The 20,552-nt window shown below is 34.6% G+C and overlaps 1 long non-coding RNA gene across 1 annotated transcript; it reads right to left on the reverse strand.

The window, feature by feature from the left end:
- Nucleotides 1–2,078: 2,078 nt before the first annotated feature.
- On the reverse strand, nucleotides 2,079–19,245 carry LOC122140351. Its single transcript, XR_006157008.1, has 3 exons — nucleotides 18,751–19,245; nucleotides 2,375–2,444; nucleotides 2,079–2,239 (listed from the first exon to the last, which is right to left on the reverse strand). It is a non-coding gene; the product is annotated as an uncharacterized LOC122140351 (long non-coding RNA).
- Between the last annotated feature and the right edge of the window lie 1,307 nt (nucleotides 19,246–20,552).

Genomic DNA, 20,552 nt, shown 5'->3' on the forward strand with positions numbered 1-20,552 from the left:
AGCCCTCCCCCAGGACAGCGTGCCAAAACATGCTTACTATTTGCTCTATCAGATTATATGTAAGGGTGAATGCGTGAAATTATGTTTTATTAACAAGGTTTGGGAGAAGCATGATCACATAATCAGCCAATTTGGGTTCAGGCTATATTCCGGGCTCGGAGCCCTCCCCCAGGACAGCAAGCCAAAATATGCTTACTATTTGTTCAATCAGATTATATTATATTTCTTTAGAACAGTTCTGGACTGTTTTCACTTTTGTTTTTCTTCTGATTCAGACAAGACAACTTCTGACTTCTTAACCATTTGAATTTAAAAATGCCTTAATAATGGATTTTTCTCTTAAAAACACAGTTTTCACTTCACAAGATGTTAATTGATAGACTGGAGTCATATATTACTTGTGAAATATTCTCATGATTTTATCAGCAATTTGAACATTCTACTGGCACCCATTTATTGTTGGTGAGCATGTGATGCAATGATACATTTCTCAAATTCCATAGAACACTTAATGGTCCTAAAATTGACTTGATAAACAAATGTATAGTTCGACCAGCTGAATGATTTTTAATTTGCATTTTCAAATAAAAAAAATTGGCAAAAAAAAAAAAAAAAGATTTCACTTTATATATAAATAAATGTCTCCATAAATAGGAGATGGAGGAAGTATCAGCAAAAGGCAAGGCAAACATTCATCTTTTGTACAAAACAACACAGCACATCTCTAAGAACGGAACTTTGAAATGTGTTATGCTTGTGAGTTGAATTGTTCGGCGTACAGTGGCGAGCCAAGTCTCTGGGGAAGGCTTTGTTATTCTAAAAGCACATTTCTGTGGGAAACGAAAACTTTTGAGGTTTCTGTATGGTAAAGTAACTGTCTCTTCTGCAATAGCAATGATAAAGGTTTCTAAACACATCTGAAGTAATTGTGATTGTACAGCTGTCAGCAGAGATAACAGACAAAGGGGTATATTGTGGAAATGGGATGTTTTGTAAAGTATTGGTTTCTTTATTGAGTAATTCTTTGATGTATGCAAAGATGTTTTACAAGCCTTGGCAAAGATCAACTGCATTATTGTCAGTGATAAGTAGTGGCCATTAGCATAATTGAGACAATCACAACTGGGCAACACACACAGTGTAAAACATGCAAACTTATTCAAAGTGCACAAACCAGTGTGATAAACCAGTCTGCTTAGAATTACAGCATCTGTGAACTGATCATATTGAAAATATATGATAAAAAATAAGCAACTTGCTTATGGGGGCGTATTACCCTCATTGGTCTTTTTTCACAGTTAATTAACATTTGTCAGTAAGCACAAATGACATCTGTTTACTGCTGTAGTTAAGTAATGACTCAGGAGAAGGTGCCATATTCAATGTTTTTATTAATATTTTTGCTCATTTGGTTTTACTATAAAACCTAACACATACTGATACAGATCAGCATTTGTGCAGTACACGTCTGCCATGAATGCTATTAATTACTCATAATTTGGTCAAATTGTGTTTGTTTGCATGCTCAATTAGTTTCCTGACTAGTGGGACTGACGGACAGGAAGCAGGGAGAAATGTATGTACATTTCAACATCCAGCTCTTGTGATCTTCAAAACCTTTCTAATTCATTCATAGCAAATAGATGCAAGTGTCTTTCTATGCTGATGCTCTGGAAACAAAAAAACAAGAGCAAAAGTTCAAAAGCCAAAGGACAAAAGTCATGCGAGCAATGATATCCATTTTGACACATTTTCATGCGATCTTATCTTGCCCTATTCTCCATTGTGAAGGCTCAAACCATGACAAGTAATTGGAAAAAGTCATGCAAAGAAAGATGTGGAAGAACATGTTCAGAAATACAGTGAATTTCAGAATAAGTTAATACAGGTTTTGTTGCATTTTATTTTATTTTTTATTTTTTTTGGTTAAATGTATTTGTAACAAAGTTCATGTTTAGGAAAAAAGGAGGCAGGAACCAGCAAACGTTTAATATAAAGTTTTAATGAAAAAATAATGAAAAAATGAAAGTAAGTGGCAGCCCCTCATGTTCGACTGCTGCACAAACATAAATAAAACACCAACTAAAATACCCAGACCTGGTCCTGTCTTGTTGGAAGGGGAGAGAGAAAAAAAAACATTTTGGTTTGGTTCCCTAAACACACTGCCGCTTGATCCTCAACTAGCTCGCGGTGCCTGGCAGCAGTACTAAATGCCCCTCGGTTATCGGCCTTTTACTCCCTGAAACCATGCCATGTAGTTGGAAAGAGCCATGCAAAGAAAGAAAAAGAGAAGAATATGTTCAGAAATATGGTGGGGGGGGGTTATGTATTTATATACAAAACATTTCGATTGGACCTTTCTTATCATGCTTACCAATGTGGCAGATCAAACAGAGGCATGAAGATGTAGAGGTATTACCATGTTTGCCATTGTGGCATTTAAACTGTATGATGTAGATGAAAAGAGTCATGTCACGACAGAAACAAAATGGTAATACATGGCTAAATAAATGGCTTACATTTATATTTATTCATTTAGCTTGTCCCTTGTATATTGGCTGACAGCTTGTGATTGAATCACCAAAAAACACACTTTAATGCTCTGGACAGGGCTTCTCTCTCTCTCTTTCACTTTCTCTCTTTCGATTTCTGGGATATTGTATATAATTTGTGGGCGGCAGGTAATATATTATAATAACCCAGACACTGATGCTTTGGTTATGAGTGGCAAAGTACCAGCAACATGTGAGAAGTGGAGGTACACAAAAAAAGTGAAGGTATGCTAAAGATTACTAAAGAACACTAAAGAACAAAGCTTCAATTCCACTATTCAGTGTTTTCATGCAGACCCGAGTGTGTAAGTAGTACAGTATCATTCTGTTTGTTTGAATTGCAGCAGACGATGAGCTACAATGACTTTGCATTTGCATAAATCTTTAATTACCCCTGTGAGTCACTGCATTTGACTAGTGTGGCTTCTGATGGTAATAATAAATAAAGTCCTTAGCTAAGCTTTCTGTCAGTGTGTTAAACACCCTGCCCTTGAGACATGGTCATCTCATCTCTTTTAGCTCTGGCTGCATTCAAGCAACTGTTGTATATAATATCAGTATGATACAAGATTATCCCATTTCAATGTGTCAAACATTTAATTCAAAAGTTATCTAAAAATGTTGTACTTGTAATTAGATAATATTACATTTTAAAATATTCGTAATCAGACAACACTTACTTTTTTATTGATTATATATGATTATATATTTTTCACATGGTCAATGTAACATACATGTAAAAATGAATGATATTTCATACAATTGCTTTATTGTGTTAAGTGTTTTGTTTTGATTGCTGTAATCTTAAAAATATTTATTTTGGTTTACATTTTTATGATTTAGCCTAATTAATTATTAGCTTTGCAATAAATCATCTTACAATCCCCATGCAGTTCCATAATGAACCCCAGTTTGGAAAATCTTGATGTAATGTTATAATTAACACATATCATGTTGTTAATAACAATTATATCAATATGATACAAGATTATCCCATTTCAATGTGTCAAACATTTAGGTCAAAAGTTATCTAGAAGTAATCTGAAAAAAAAAAAAAAAGTAGTCTGATTATACTACCTGAAATGTGTAATGTAATGGATTTCTGTATGTTACTAACCGCAATTTTTGTCATGTAATTTGGAATCAGAATCGGAATACAATCAAGTAATCTAAGAAATCTACCCAGCTCTGCTTTCAGATATTTTCTAAGAATGAAAATAATATATCTCTGAAGAACACAGAAAGCAATTAAGTCGGAGCTTACAGTGGCGTCATTTGATTGATGTAAAGAACATTAGGTGGAGGTGTCTGCAATTTAGTTACTAACACCATAATCAATCTGGTTTGCTCCTCCACTAAAAGCTCTATGTCAGAAAACAACCATATGCAGTCTTGGACTTGAGTGTCCAATGACTTCGAACGCTCACCATGTGGTGAACCCCTACTGAGGTCTTTAGGAGGTCTCTGAGGACATATCGTTTTGAAGATAAATGGCTAGAGAAATGGACTTTTAATGGCAGAATGACAAAATAATCTTTTCATATGGTGCTGCGGGAGGTATTGAGCACTCCTTTCCTGTTTGGCTTAGTGGTTAAACCGACTTAGAAAGCTTAGCAAAAACATCAGTGCAATTACAATAGAGTTCGTCTTTTAATCCAAAACACAGCTTTGGAGGTACAAAGAATGTATGAATCATTCAGTGATTCAGGCACACGTGCAACAAACATAATAACATGGGCTAGGGTTGCAACAAGAGTGCTGCAGGGATGACAGATTTTATAGGCCTAAACCCAGAAATGACTTGGCATTTTAGCACTTGTGGTTTCATCATCCCAAAGTCAGTGTGTTTTTTTAATGGCCTTTGGTTAAATGCCCCCCCCCCCCCCCCCCACCCTTTTTTTTTAAATGTTGAAAGAGTTGCTAAAATATTAACCCTCTGGGGTTTGCAGAGGGGCCAGTGCAATTGCTTCACTTTAGATGGGGATCAATTTTCACTATTAAAGTTATAGCATAGGTAACCCAAAAATGAAAATTCTGTCATTAATTACTCACTCTCATGTCATTCCTAACCCGTAGGACCTTAGTTCATGCATATGTTAATGCAAATAAATAAATAAATAAATCAAATAGTCTCGGTACTTGATCTGTCGCCACAGCAGCATATTCCGCCAAGACCAAACACATTAACATTGTCATGTACATTACCATGCAGATCTCTCCGAGAGTTATCATGATAGAAGTTGCTTTAAAGCTACAATATTTAACTTTTTTTGATAATAACAATAGGAGATTCTAAAAAAAAAAAAAAAAATTTCCAAACCATGTTTTTACATTACTCAAATGTACCTTCGTAAATCCATAATAATGATTTATATTTTGGAGCTGTGAGGATGGATTTAATAGGAAATTGCATACATACTGTGTGCCATTTGTTTCATGTCATTTATACACATAGAAAAGTAGGTCTGGCTACACATTGAATGAGAAAAATCAACCACTGATGGCCATTTCTTTTGTAAATGAAGTGCTAAAACTATACAGACAGCATGTGCAAATAAACAACATTATCACCAATGAGAAGTCTGTGACATTTTTCCAGGGATTGTTTGCATGATGTCGCTGCTGAGGGTTTCATTTGTACTTTTTGTGTGATGTTGCTTGTGATTGTTTGAATTTTTCTGTCTCGGATGATAGAGAGTGTGGTTAAATGATGTTTTATGAATCTGGGTGTGAGGAAAAGTCATGATTAAAAAAGTTTGCAGAAGCCTCAATGCTTCAGGATTCCAAGAAAGTGGCCTACGGGGAGCGAGGAGAAGGGGTGTAATTCTGCCGCTGATGAAAACTCTTAATGCCATTTCTATCTTATCAAGGTCCCCTCCTCAGCCCTGGCAATAGAGCCATCATCTGAATACTAATGCATTGGTAAGGACATGCTAGAGTTCCATTAAAGAGAAAAAAATTCATTGCACACCTGAGCTGAGGCAAACTCCTCATCAATTACAGCTCAGGATAACCAACTCTCTTAATTTTTTTCCTTACTTGTAAGCTGATAGAATTGAGTGTGTGTACGTGTGAACAGAATGAGCTATGGTGAAATAATTTTAGAACATTGAGCAGTAACAGAGTTGCATGTGAAATATAGAATCGTATATGATTGTTTATAGAGAAGACACTGACAACACTAAGGCCTTCACAAGCCCATTTTACCTGTATAATCAGATGCACTGAGTGTATAAGGTAATGAACCCTATTAGAGTATTTAATCTAATGAGAAGGATACTGTAGATGTACATTAACAATAGATTGTGTCCTCTTAAATTTTTAGGTCACATTTAATTTTCATAACCAATGCCTTTCAGAGTTTTCTAACAACAAGGCACATTAGCTGGTGCAGTGTGTTGTGATTCACTAACTTCCTAGTGCATGTCCAGAAATGTTACACCTCTTACCATAACAGGTAGATATGGCATAAATATTGCTTTATCAATTTGAGCCCATGTCAGACCCAGAGAATATTAGTGAAGAGGATCGAGCAGAACCTATGCAAGCATGACTCTTACAGGATGTTTCAGAATGGTAGGTTTTTTTGTTGTTGTTGTTGTTTTTTGTAGTTGTCTAATTTTTTGATACGCTGTTACTTATGTAACTTATGTAAATGGTACTGCTGTTTATGTTATCGTTTTATCCATACTAAAGCTTTATCCATACTACAAAATAAAATTAACAAATTAACTGTTAATGTAAAACATATCAACAAAGAATAAAACATAAAGGCCCATAAACAATAGCTTCTGAGTTTATAGTTTAAACTGCTCCATCTTTAAGTTTTTGGACAAATCTGGCATTGAACTCTCATAGATTGAGGAAGCTGTGCTTCATATTATGTTTATGTTAATGTTTAATGTAAATCATGCATGCTCCCCAGGGGCAGGGTTTATGTAAATTTCAGGGTTTGTGATGTCACTAACCTAGTCCCTACCTTTTTGTTGTAGGACTTTTAAAGAAGATTATTTTGTTGAAGATTTTTTCTTTTTTTTTAAACTTAAAGCGTCGTAACTTTGCAGATGTTGTTTATGCTCAGACACCCACATTGCACACTAAAATTAAAAAGGTGAAATCATAATGTATGACCTCTTCAACGTTTTTATCGTTCATCAACTTGGAAAAAAATCACTCTGAAAGTGATTTCAATGATATCGCTGAGCTGTGGTGTGCACTTAGCCTATTCTATATATTAAAAATTCATACAATTTATTAAAACTTTATAAATATTGTTCTAGATTAGTTGTCCTTGTTGTGAATAGCCTTAAAGGGATAGTTTTCCCAAGAATGAAAATTTGCTGTTAATTTACTCCAAGATGTTAATCCATGCAATTATTAAATGGCTTACGTGTTACTGTCTCTGCAATAGGAGAAAGTACAGTATTTTAACATTTAACATCAGCTTTATAGCATCGCGTTATATGACAAAATGCAATCATGTAATCATGCAATCATGGGTTTGATCCCATAGAACGCACATACTCAAAAATGATTATGTGCTGTGTATATCGATTTTTTGCTTGTTTTTGTGTGGGTGTGTTTTTGGGGGGGGTGTTTGTTGTTGTTCGTTTGTATGGTTTTGAATTAGCCACCTAGTAAAATATGTATTTTAATGTAAAAATCCACACAATGGACAAATTAAATAAACACACATTTTGATTGGTAACGACAGATGCAACACAACACTGTCATTATTTTTACACCTGCTAGAGGTTACTTAACTTTAAAGCATAAATATAAGTCGTAATAAGGCGAACACACATTTTGATTGGTAACAACAGATGCAACACAACATTTAAAGCATCAATATATGTCGTAATAAGGCGCTTACACAAACCTTGACCTATAAGGTTGTTTTTTGTTGGAGGACAGTCTGGCATTTTTACAAACTTTTAGTGTTTGAAATGTAAATTTTTGCATGCAGTCTATCAGGCCAAGATGGTTTTGAACATATAACAGGCATCGATCTAGCTACATGCATTCTATCAGGCCAAGATGGTTTTGAACATATTACAGGCATATATTACTTTAAAACTGGATGAAAATCGAGATGGAAGGAAGGGAGGAAGAGAGATTCAGGACTGCTGATGATCGTTTTGAAAGTCAGATCAAGGCAGCTACTTAGTGGCTTAAATACAACACTTTTGTGGTGTAACTGGCGCTAAGGGGTGTCGGAGTGAAGCTGTAACACCCAGAGTCTTCAGCACAGCGGAGGGTCCAGATCTCGATGTCCAGATGGAAGGAAGAAGATTTGAGATGCAGCATCTGCTGTTTCAGTGGGTGGTAGGGGTCGATATTTTTCAGTCTTACGTCAATATCCATATTTATTTTATTTGCTCTGAAATGCAAGTAAAATACAATAAAAATATATTTAGTGGGCATTTTCAATTAATGGGGTGCAAAATAGGGTTTGCAACCCTTTAAAAAGTTTTTCATCCTTTCAGCACTTTCTAAGGCCTCTATCAACATGATCAAAACTTTGCTGGAAAATCAGTTGTACATAATCTTCTACAGACATTCTGTCGTCTAATTGATAGTTTACTCTTTTTAGCAAGTAAAATGACTATTCGTATAATTTAAAAAATATCCACTTTCAGGACATGGTACACGTGTTTTTTGTTTTGTTTTGTTTTGTTTTGTTTTGTTTTGTTTTGTTTTGTTTTGTTTTTGCTGGAAAGTCTTTAGTGATTTGAGTATTTTTAAAGAATTTTTGTGTTTTAAATTATTAATATGAATTTTAGTTTTTTTGTAAAATATAGTTATCATGTTAAACTGTGAGTACCAAACATGATACAGGCTTTTGAGGATCATTTATTTTTTTCAATTCTCAGTCATGATTGTATTGCATTGTATATTTTGCCCTACATTAAAAACTTCAGAGCTTTGATCATAATACTAAGAATTTATATATCATCTTACTAAGATTCTTACTAAACAAAGTCAAAACTGATTTTGTGCATCAACTGCATTTTGTCTAAGTATTCTGGTATACTGTACTTGTGATATACAATACAAGCTATTAGCATTTCATCTTACTTTTTAGACACATAGATGTCAAATTTGCATATTTTTGATCAGTTTACGAATATGTTTCAAATATGATACTCAACAAAAAATACATATGCAAGCTTTATTGGTGTTTTATTTTTGATTTGGTTATTTACCCATATACTGTATACATACTGTGTGTGTGTGTGTGTGTGTGTATATATATATATAAGCAGTTAAGAAAATATTAAAATAAATACAATATTTATAAAACTAGTACAAAATATATATTTTAATAAGTTTATTTAAAGTTTCTTTATTTTATATTGCCAACAAAACAATTGTATGTGTGTGGTATATTGCAACACTGCATGCAAATGACAAAAACCTGTTCAAGAAAAAAAGATCACAAATGATGTGGCTTAAAATGTGTCATATTTCAGGAGCTTTCAAATTTACTGCAGATTTCTTGTATCTGAAGGATGAAAGGACAGTTTCAAAAGAGATTTGTTTGCATTTGAATAGCCGAGCATGTCTCAGAGACCTTCATTATTTAAAGTGTGATTATGCTGAGATTCAGTATTGGTCAAAAGGATATTAAAAATCTGGAATATCTGTTTGCTCTCTGATAATTGGAAATATCTAGATGGCCTTTTTGACTTCAAAGGAATGTAAATGGAATATATTTAATGTATTTTAAAATTGGAAATATATATATTAGGATTTTATTTAAAAGGAATGAGCTCATGTTGCAAAGGTCTGTCACTCTATCTGTGCAAGTCAGCTGGATAGAGGTGATGATAATCAAGCATTATTGCATTGCAAGTAGCATAAACAAAAAGACAAAGCATAAAATGTCTCCAAACCCTTTAAATGATCAAATACTCTTACATAAAATAAAATTTTCTTGCCCATTTTTTTTTCCCTCCATCCTTTCTATTGTGTGCAAATTGTCCCCTTTGCTCAGTGTTCCAATTTGATCCTGGATTTTTTATTTTCCTTATTTATTTATTTTTTCTAATGTGCTCAAATGCCTGCCCGCAAAAGAAAATTAGCCAAGTGGCATGACTGGGTGTGGTGAAGCCATTTATTGGGCTGAGGAAGGGCGAGTGGTGGAGGATAAACCACGAGTGCCCACCAGTTAGAAGTGAAACAAAAATGCATGAGCAGACATGCTGCACTGACTCACCAATCCTGTGAAAGGGGAACTTGGCTATTTATCATCCCAGCCTCAGATTTGCTCTAGGGGCCCTAACCAGACAAGCCCCTCCATGTGAATCGTCAGGGTATTAAAAAAAAAAGTCTTATACATCGAACCTCTCCTTTAGCAACATCTAAAGGCGTCTAATTGCAGTCTTTATAACCTGGAATGCATTGTGCAGAGAACAGTGCATTTGCTTTAAAAGCCACCTGGGAAAAGAGAGCAGGGAAGAAGGTAGTCTTAGAGTAATTTCCGCTCTTCTTAATGTCCTTTCAGGTAATAGATCAGACTGTGAAAGTTTACTGCTGAAAGGAAGACACGCTGCATATAATGTATTTCTGGATGTTAGGGCGTTTCTCTGGGTGCTCTTTCAAAGTGAAAAGCAATAAAGCCATTAACACGGTACCAAAACCTAGTGAGCGGGCTACATTTTAAGACATCATAACTGCACTTGCGGCACTTCCGAGTGTGTTTCAGTAAGGAAGGCTGTTGAGTTGTGTATATTTTTAGGAATCGTACTGCACTTGCGGCACTTCCGAGTGTGTTCCAACAAATAAATATAAATAAATATATATATAATATATAATAATAATAATAATTAACAATCATATTTAAAAAAAAAAAAAAAAAAGTGAAATTTTATGTTTTATTTTTAAATGTGACATTTTAGGTTTTAAAGTTTTTTTTGTTTTTTTTTATGGATAAACACAAATTTCCAAAGGGAAAAAAAAATTATTTATTTCATTTGTTTTATTTCATTCATTTTTCTTATTTTATTAAAGTTAAATAGTTCAAATACTACCTGTGGTTCCTGACTATATAAATATGTCTTATGAAACAAAACTATCGGTCTGAAGAAACTGAACATTACACCATTAAACCTGAACTACAACATGAGTCAAATGAATTCAAGTGTGAAAACTTAAGCATGTCAAGGCGGTCATTATTCACATATGAATTCATACGACCCGTGTCATAGTTAACATTAGTTCTTGATTAGTATATGTTTTAACCCATCATAAGTTCATATTAAAGTAATATTTAATTTAGGTATTAGTACAGAACATGATTATTTATTGTAAAGATCTACTGTTGCGTGTACAAAATATGATAACACTGTACAATTATAAAAGAATATATATTAATAGAGTAAAAAAAAAAAAAAGAATATCTTTCCTTAAACAAAATGACTAGAATGCATCTAAGATCATAATTACAACCTCTTAGCTCATAAATAAAACATCCCATGAGGACTTGAATACATTGGAAGTTGACAGCAAAGCAGTTTGGTTAGTTTTCAAAGACAATAAAATCACCCTTGACCTTCTTCTCTTTTATAAATCTTCTCTTCTTCTCTTTTCCAATTTGTTTTTTTTTAATCTTCTCTTCTTCTTTTTTCTATCTTTGTATTCTCTCTCTTTTCCATTCTTTTTTTTTAAAAGACACTAAAGTCACTTTGTCTCATTAAAAAGTCATCAGGCTTAACCTTTCTCCTTACATGTGGGCAAGGGTGTCACCAACGATTGACTCAGTTTCTGTAAGTAAAAAGACCTTGCTTTGAGTCGAGACACAAATAAATGCGGGAGGGGGACTTGTCCGGCAGTAAATGCCACACTCTAATTGATAAGAAATGAATCTCAATTAGGGTCATTAATCATGAGGAGAGGGAATCGGTGACAGGCTGAGCGCTCCACAGGCCGCCGTCTGCGGGCGAGCCGAGTGGCGGAAATTGTGAAATTACTTCAAACGTCAAACTGTGGAAGAAAATGCAATGCTGTCATCGCAGTCAGTGTCAGACGCTGAGACAATACATCCTAGCTGTAAGATCACGCAACGTTAGAATAAATCTGCAAACAGGCATTGTCATGTTCCATCCGTGAGTTATTTGTTTGTTAATCAGCAGCGCCTTTGACGTACAATGCTTGTTTTGCACAGCACTCGATAAACAATGTGTTAAAGTTGAAGTCACATTGGTTTACATATACTTTTCATTGCAGTTTTGACCTTTTAGTGTCTGATCTGCCTAATGTTGTGCATGCCCATTTCTTATCTGGCCTGTTTTATGAAAACATCCATTTATAATTGATGAGCGCTGCACAGTAATTCTCCCATCACAGACAGCTAACAACATACTATAACTCTACTGTTTGCTGGCTGCGTGTGGCATTCCCAGTTGCACCTCCATGAGCTGCATTCTCTGGAATCGTCCCTTTATCTCGACTCCATCATATCCTAGCTATTCATAATCCACATACAGACCATGTAAGAGTCTGCACCTGCACAGTTCTGTTGAAAGCTGCAGATTTACACAGAACAGAGCTTTATCACAAGCTTCAGTTGGAGGGTGAAAAACATTCTGCTTTAGATTTTATCAATAGCAGTGAACATTGGTGGATTTTTAATGTATAATTCATCTCAAAGAATCCATCTAAACAGACCTAGCATGTCAGCTTCCAATGGGCTGATGATAAGATTTTTTTATTTTTTCAGTTGGATGAAGACATGTATTTCCAGTATCAGGAGGATAAATGTGTGTAAGCAGCAGTTCATAGTGTTTGACTGTTTTCATGGCAGAAATGCAGCATTGCAATACAAACAATACTACATATACCATCATAAATAACATTAGAACAAGAAATTGGACTACAAAACGAACAAAAAATGGTATATTGAGTAATGATTGTACAGAGTAAATCATAATATTATTTATTATTGGGGAAGTTGTGGCCTAATGGTTAGAGAGTCGGACTTGCAATCCAAGGGTTGTGAGTTTGAGTCTTGGGCCGGCAGGTAGGTGGGGGGAGTGAATGTTCAGCGCTCTCTCCACCCTCAATACCACGGCTGAGGTGCCCTTGAGCAAGGCACTGAACCCCCAACTGCTCCCCGGGCGCCGCAGGATAAATAGCTGCCCACTGCTCCGGGTGTGTGTTCACAGTGTGTGTGTGTGTGTTCACTGATGTGTGTGTGCACTTTGGATGGGTTAAAAGCAGAGCACAAATTCCGAGTATGGGTTACCATACTTGGCTGTGTGTCACATCACTTTCACTTTCATTTACATTGATTTTCATGTCCTTATTATTTGGTTTTTAAAAACCCTTTGTGTGTGTATGTGTGTGTGTATATACAGTATATATATATATATATATATATATATATATATATATATATATATATATATATATATATATATATATATATATATCTATATATATATATGTCAGTTTCTGGTAGAATTAGGTTTGAAATACAAAAGGGAAATCAACATTTAAATTGTTAAAGGTAGTTTTATTCAAACAGATGAATGTGAATCTGACCATGTTTTATTGCATCAGTTGTCATGTGTATTTCCGCAATTCAGAAATGAAATGTCTGTTAAGTGGCACTAAAAGGTAAATGTTCGATTGCATTTAAAATAAATCTTTATTAATTAATAATCTACATCCATAATCATAATTTGAAAAGGTAAAAAGGAAGTTGTTGGTGATTTACTGCCACTATATTGTTAATTTCAGCTTGAAACCACAATGAATTGTATGTATGCATACGTTTCGCAGAAATCTAGGTAGAGGCACATAGCCTGTTTCTAGAGAGCCTAGGTTGGTTTCAAATGTTACACCATGTAATCGTTCCAACTTCTGAAGTAGTTTCAAGTAACGCTCACGTCTAATCTTTCCCCAATTTGAATCCTTATACTTTCAGTGAGCACGACAATTAAATCTGCTAAAGTGTCTTGACTGATTCATAATTTCACCATTCATTACAATGATGAGTCAAACAGGACCCCTGGGACACACCATCCGTGCATCCACGCAAGAGCATCCTCACAGGAGATATCCATGCAGGCGGTGAAGCCAAGGCCTCCAAACACACACTTCAGCCAAGATGCTAAATAATTTATTGATGTCAGCTGAAATATAATCAGGAGCTTGCACATAACAAACCTGCGCAGGGAAGCTAATCAATGCAGTTTCTGCGAGCATACTGAAATCTATTGCGTGTGCAACTACCAAACACAGGTATTACCGCATTGGTGCACCATTTTGCCTGCGTGTGTGTAAGTGGGTGGGCTTGGACGTGCATGCATGCATACTTTGTATTCTGCAATGGTACAGTACAGATGGATGCATGTGGGACTACAGTAAGTGTGATGTCGGTGCTATTGCAGTGTGGTTATAATGCTTGACTGAGAGTGTATTTGTGGTTAAAACAAACTATACAGTACCTGTTTCCACACTGGGTCTCATCCTAATTAAACCACATTGCTTTGAAAGACACCACAGGTGACCCTAGGAGAATGCATTTAACACTGCATTATGCATAGGCTGATGTTTGATGATTCCCTTTAAATTCTTTTTTTTTAAAAGTTTTTTTTTTTTTTATAAGATTTTTTGTAAGTGAATTCTCCTCTAAGACATTAAGCCTCACATTCACAGTGCAATTGCTCCGCCATTACCCCATCACAGGAGCATTTCTGAGTCTCAGGCTGTGAGGAGGTCTTCTGTTCATCAAGAAAACTGTGAAATAGCTCCAATTCTCCCTGTCACTTGAACTGACTGTTGCTGAAGCGAAGAGGCTGAATGCTAAATTACAAAAATGACATGTGTGGGAATTTACAGCCTGCACACCAAAAGAGTTGTTGTCTGATTTGGGTTTCACTTGTGAAATGTGACAGCAGAACTGCAGAAGTAAAAATCCCATGAATTTTCTCCATAGAAAGAATTATTATGTAATAAATGTAGAGATCTTTCAAGACAGACTTACCATGAATCTAAGATGCTAAAATGTATGTGGCTGTCAGTTTAACATGTTAACTTAATTAGTTATGAAGAAAAAAATGTATTAAAATATTTTAATGCCATTAACGCACTGGCCCCTCCCAGAACTGTATGTCATCATACATTTCATACAGTTGACTGTTGACAAATATGATGCAGGGGAAAAAAAAATAAATGCAGTTATGCCCTCAAATTCAAGATATTGGGGGGCAAAAATACACCTGTATTATTTTTATAGCACTTTATTTTAAGCACTAAGAGGAATATCACACAAGTGCTGTTTATGCAAGAGTGCAATGGTGATTTTATACAACAGTTCAGTAAATAAGAAGTTAATATTTTGTTATATTTTAAAAACAATATTGTGTGTTTTTGCTCAATTTTGCCAACAAACATATTACCTATAAAGCCACAGCAGAACTGTTGTGCATCTGTGAGCAGCACAGCAATGTTTAGTTTCTGAATGAATCCTCATTTTGAATGAATCAAGTAAAACGATGATTCGATGGCTCATTCATAGAGAGAGCAATTTACTTAATTCCTGAATGAATAAGCTGTTGGAATGAATCAAATGAACGAATGACTCAAAGACATTTACTGCCACCTGCTTGCAGCTTTAGATTCTTTGTAAGAGTATCTTTTCATTTATTTAAAAAAAAAAAAACATAAAAACATTAAATGGATAGTTTACCGAAAAAAAAAAGAAAACTCATCATTTACTCAAACGAATACTTACTTTCCTTTGTGCAAAATAAAATGAGGTGTTTTGAAGTCAAATCTGTTTTTGATTACCAGTTTGATGTTTCTGGAATTATACTCTTATGTTCCATAGTTTATGTTAGGCCGTTGTAATGTAAACATTTATGTGTAATACATTTTATGTTGAATCAAATAAAAATATTTCTTTCTAAAGCTACTATTTGTAATGTCTACTTGATACTTTCTCATTTAATAAAATAATAGCTTTAAATATTCTTTTGTGGGTATTTTCAAAGCCAAATTTAGTTTGTTATTAATTAGATTAATTAATCGCTGCACAAGTAATTAATTACATAAAAAAAAAAAATATATATATATATATATATATATATATATATATATATATATATATATATATATATATATATATATATATGCATACATACATATGTTTCAGTTCTTAAAGTACTAAGTTGCACTGTTACATGTTAAATGTTACACTCTCAGAAAAAAACATAAAAACATTAAATGGATAGTTTACCAAAAAAAAAAAGAAAAAAGAAAACTCATCATTTACTCATCGTTTCAAACGAATACTTACTTTCCTTTGTGCAAAATAAAATAAGGTGTTTTGAAGTCAAATCTGTTTTTGATTACCAGTTTGATGTTTCTCGAATTATACTCTTTTTATGTTCCTGTCACTGGAATGTCTGTCACCCTATGTACTTTTAGGGTACCAATATGCACCATTTATGGTTAAAATGGTACAAAGATGTATCTTTTGTCTGAGTTTAGGATTAAATTTTACAACAAAAACCAATACAACTAAAACTAATACATCTCTAAAACTCAGTCTAAAAATAAAATCTGTAGTATTAGTAGGAGCTTATTCAAAAATACTGTTGCTTCCAAACAAAGTTTTAATATTGTGATTCGTAGCTTAGGACTCTTTATTGAAAATGTTTTTAAAATGAAGGAATAAAAATACAGAAATACAGCAAAAATGACACTGAAAAAGCGGGTGGTTACTGATGCATTCTGGTCTTTGTTGCTCGTGTCATCTTAAATCACCAAGTCTAACTGAAAATAAATGCCCTTTGGTTGCTTTGTCACTACAAATGCTTGTCAGTGTGAATGCCTCTTTATAGACTGTCTGTTTTGTTGCACAATTGTTTTACACTATTAGCATTTCATTCTACTTCTGCTGTCTTTCAGTTTTGGTTTAATGGAAAATTTAGAATTGCATATGTAAATTAGTTGGCCAAAGTGTTTTAAATTGGTCCTCCTGCTTTGCGTCGACTGAATGCTCACTTGGAATTTGACATCATTATCGTCCCAGCGTGCCCTGGATTTGTGGCCGATTCTACCGGCTCAAATTAGGCTGAAGTCTAATTACTTTCATTTAGTAAGGTATTAATTCAGAATTCACCCTCTCCCACATTCTCATTAGTTCCGGCACAATCTATCAGACGGTATAATTACAGTAGTCTGTTTGGAGTAGAAAAGGGGAAGAAAAGAACGGAAAGTGCCTGTATGACATGACGATATTCATCGACTGACGTATAAACATGATTTCTGCTGCTTTACAGTTCATTTCGGTTGTTTTATTTCCTTGGTTGACATTTATGTGTTTTTGGTAGTTTTACATCTGGGTTATAGGTGGTGTCAGTGAACGGTATAGCCCTTTAAGGAGTTGTTTGAGCGTTTGGTTTATTGTAGCCATATATGTCTGGCCTGTTTCATTAGACCTTGAAAACTGCTGCAGGTCATCAGACATCCAGGAGCTTTCCTGATGTCACACACAGATAGATGTACACTGCTGTATGACCCTTCAGGCTGTACAAGATATTGTCAAAGCGATCTTTCTGATATGTTGTTCTCTCTCTCTGAGGATAAAGTGAGTCACTGTTCTGTTGTGCACTTTGTTGAGTAAATCTGCACTGTTTGTGTGTTTTTACATGAGCTGGGTTATTTTTATTACCTGTAAGGTATCTATGAACACCATCATCCATGGCTGTAGATCCGAGGAGGACATGTCTGCACGTCTACACCAACAATCAACAGCGCATGATGCCACCCCTTATTGACCCTCTTGTCCATAGATGTCCCAAAATCTCGTCTCAATACATTTAATGAAAGGCTATAATCTTATTAGATTTGTCAGAACACAAAAAGTGTTCCCGTTGCTTCATATAACCCAGATTGCATGTCTGATGGCAGATGGAGTATTCTGATGATGACTTTCATACCTTTTATGGATCTTGACACTGTTATTTACTTGGCAGTCTATGGGACAGTCACAGGCCTCCCGGTTTTCATTCAAAATATCTTAAATTGTGTTCCAAAGACGAACGGAGCTTTTACAGGTTTGGGACGACATGGGGGTAAGTGATAAATGATAAAATGTTCATATTTGGGTGGAGTATCCCTTTAACATGACCTTTTGTGCATTTAGAATTTTTTTTTTTTAACATTTTCTTTTCTTTGGCTATTTTTGTGGACACATTAATGTTTTTAAATTTGTGGAAATATTGTCTTTATTTTAACGGAATTTGTTTTTATTATTATTATTATTATTCATGTGGTAATTCCACCAGATGTATATTTTGGCTTCAATACATACTGAAACCTATACAGAGTAAAACTTAATGAAATAATTACTGCAAATGTTGACTAGTATAGGCAAATCGTTATGACCTAAGTTTCAAACTTAAACCAACTCTTTCCGTATTCTCAAAGTCTGGTCCAGTCAAGTGAACTAAACTTCCCATTGTACATATTTTGGAAGCCACAAGTTTTTCTGTGTGTCCAGGAATATTACAGTCATCATTTGTTAAATCGAAGCGTGTTCCAGCAGTTCCTCAAGAAGCCAGTAGACACTTAAAATTTTCTTCTCTCTGCACTTTGTACATATTCCACACTTCCAATAAAACATAGGCATCCCATTGAAATTCAGCTGTCCATTTTCAAATTTCCGTAATATTTTACGTGCATTTAGTTTTATTTTGAGTGTTAATTACTTTATTGATGAAAGTTAGTGAAAAATTTAGAAGTATTTGTGATGTTTTTATTTGAAGATGTGTTGTTCTTTTTTGTCTTTCTTCTCTGGGTAAAAACAATACACTCCGAGCCGAGGAACCCAATGTAACTTAACTCGAATCTCTGCTAACAGACACAGAGGAGGATCTATGCAGGTTAACTTATGCCATAAAGACGATGCTACTAAATTGTTAATAATTAAGATTCGACCTCTATATGACATATTTGGGATTAACCACTTCCATTTTTTTAGTTGACCTTTGACTTTTTTTAGGAGTCCTTCACTTTTTTTTTTTTTTTTTGTACAGAGAGGGAGATCGAGAGAGAGAGAGAGAGAGAGAGAGAGAGAGAGAGAGAGAGAGGAGAGAAGAGAGAGAGCGAGAGAGAGAGAGAGAGAGAGAGAGAGAGAGAGAGAGAGATTATTTGATATGGGAGATTTTTGTGAGCAACTTACCTTATTAATGAAAGTGTTTGAACGTTGAAGAGTAAAGCACATACAGCAGGTCTACGGGTGTTATCTAATATAACCAGCAGGAGTCTCATGATCTCATGCTGGCTGCTGCAGAAGTTTGGCTTGATGAAAGTTCAGAGCGCGGAAGTGAAGAGAAACTTTCGCATGAATCTTTGCAAGAGAGCGACACTTTCCGCGTTTCGAGTGTGGATGAGGATGATAATGATGACACGGGTGCTCCAGTGTTTCTGAGGAAATACCGAGTTGCATTGTTCTGTGAGGCTTTATTTCAGGTCTGATTATGGGGTTGCCGACTCTAGAGTTCAGTGACTCTTTTGTGGACAGTCCGGACTTTAGAGAGAGACTCAAATGTCACGAGATCGAGCTGGATCGAACGAACACGTTCATCAAAGAGCTGATTAAAGATGGACACCAGCTGATCTGCGCGCTCAAGAGTGAGTACACAACACATCAACACAATAACACCCGCATCCCTAATATCGCCGCTTATGTTGGCTGTAACTCAATACCTAGTGTGCTGTCTACTCAGAAAGCATGTGGTCAATAGGCGTGTTTTAAAGCGCGAGTGGGGTGCTTAACAATGGTGTCTAGGTAGGCGTCTTACTAGGTTTTGAGACACAGTGATGAATGAGAAATATCAGAGTTTGTTTATTCTTCCCTGTGATCACAAATAATAATAATAATAAAAACATGGACCACTTTTATTAAAAACAAAACAAAATATTACTCTAATTTACAATAGAAAATGCATTGATGCCCACAATTTATTTATTTATTTTTTATCTAAAAAGACACAAAATCACTGATGAAATGACTGTATCTAACAATTAACACAGCATGAAACATCGCTGGTTTTATTAATGATAGAATTAATGTTTTTTGCATTTAACACATGATCTTTCTCTGCTGTATCCAAGAATTCCTTTCATAGAACAGTGTGATATTTTAATTATTTTAAATTTAAAACATAATATTTAGCTTAACACTGTTACTGCTTGTTGTTTCTTCTATTAAAGACAGGAAGCCAGGTAAATAATCTCATTACATTTGATCAAATTATGCTCAAATTGTAGTGTTGACAGCATTTCTGAAGCGCAACTATATTTAGCACATTCAACAAACACAAACTTACCAATTAAACATTTTTTTCTTTAATTTATAAAAATAATACTTACTTTTAAGTTGAATTGCAGCCCTGTTCTTTACAGTGCACCCTTGCTACCTAGTCGAACATTCTGTAGAACATTTAATCTAAATTTCCATGTTTAATCAATGTTTATTGCTTTGAATATCATTTAAATTGAAACGGCAAATGCAAGATTCTATCCTTAGTTTGCAGCCTTTTTGTGAAAGGGACATATTGACAAATGTTATTTCACTATAAATATGCTTGTGTGATCAGATAAATTAATGTACATTCAAATAGGCCTAGTTAGAAATGTTCAGAAATTTTGACTCATAAATTTTGATGTCATATGTAATGTGATAAGGTAGCCTGGTCACTTTAAAATTTTTGTATTAGTTTGAGTTTTTTTGATTATTTTGTGTGTTAAGAGAGTTTGTGGGGTAGAATATTTTCAGTGTTTGTCTTTGGTTTTTTATGTCGAATGGTTTAATTGTTCAGTGCTTTTCTTGAAAAAAGAGTCATGGTGAAATGCAGGTAATTTTTTTATTTATTTATTTTTTGTATTCTTTTAGACCTAACTAGTATGCAGGATGTCAACGGTGCACAGATGGTATATTTCCAACCTGATTTCATGGAAAAACATAGTGATTTCATACAA

Source organism: Cyprinus carpio, chromosome B18 (genome assembly GCF_018340385.1).
Source record: "Cyprinus carpio isolate SPL01 chromosome B18, ASM1834038v1, whole genome shotgun sequence".
In the NCBI taxonomy this organism is placed as follows: Eukaryota; Metazoa; Chordata; class Actinopteri; order Cypriniformes; family Cyprinidae; genus Cyprinus; species Cyprinus carpio.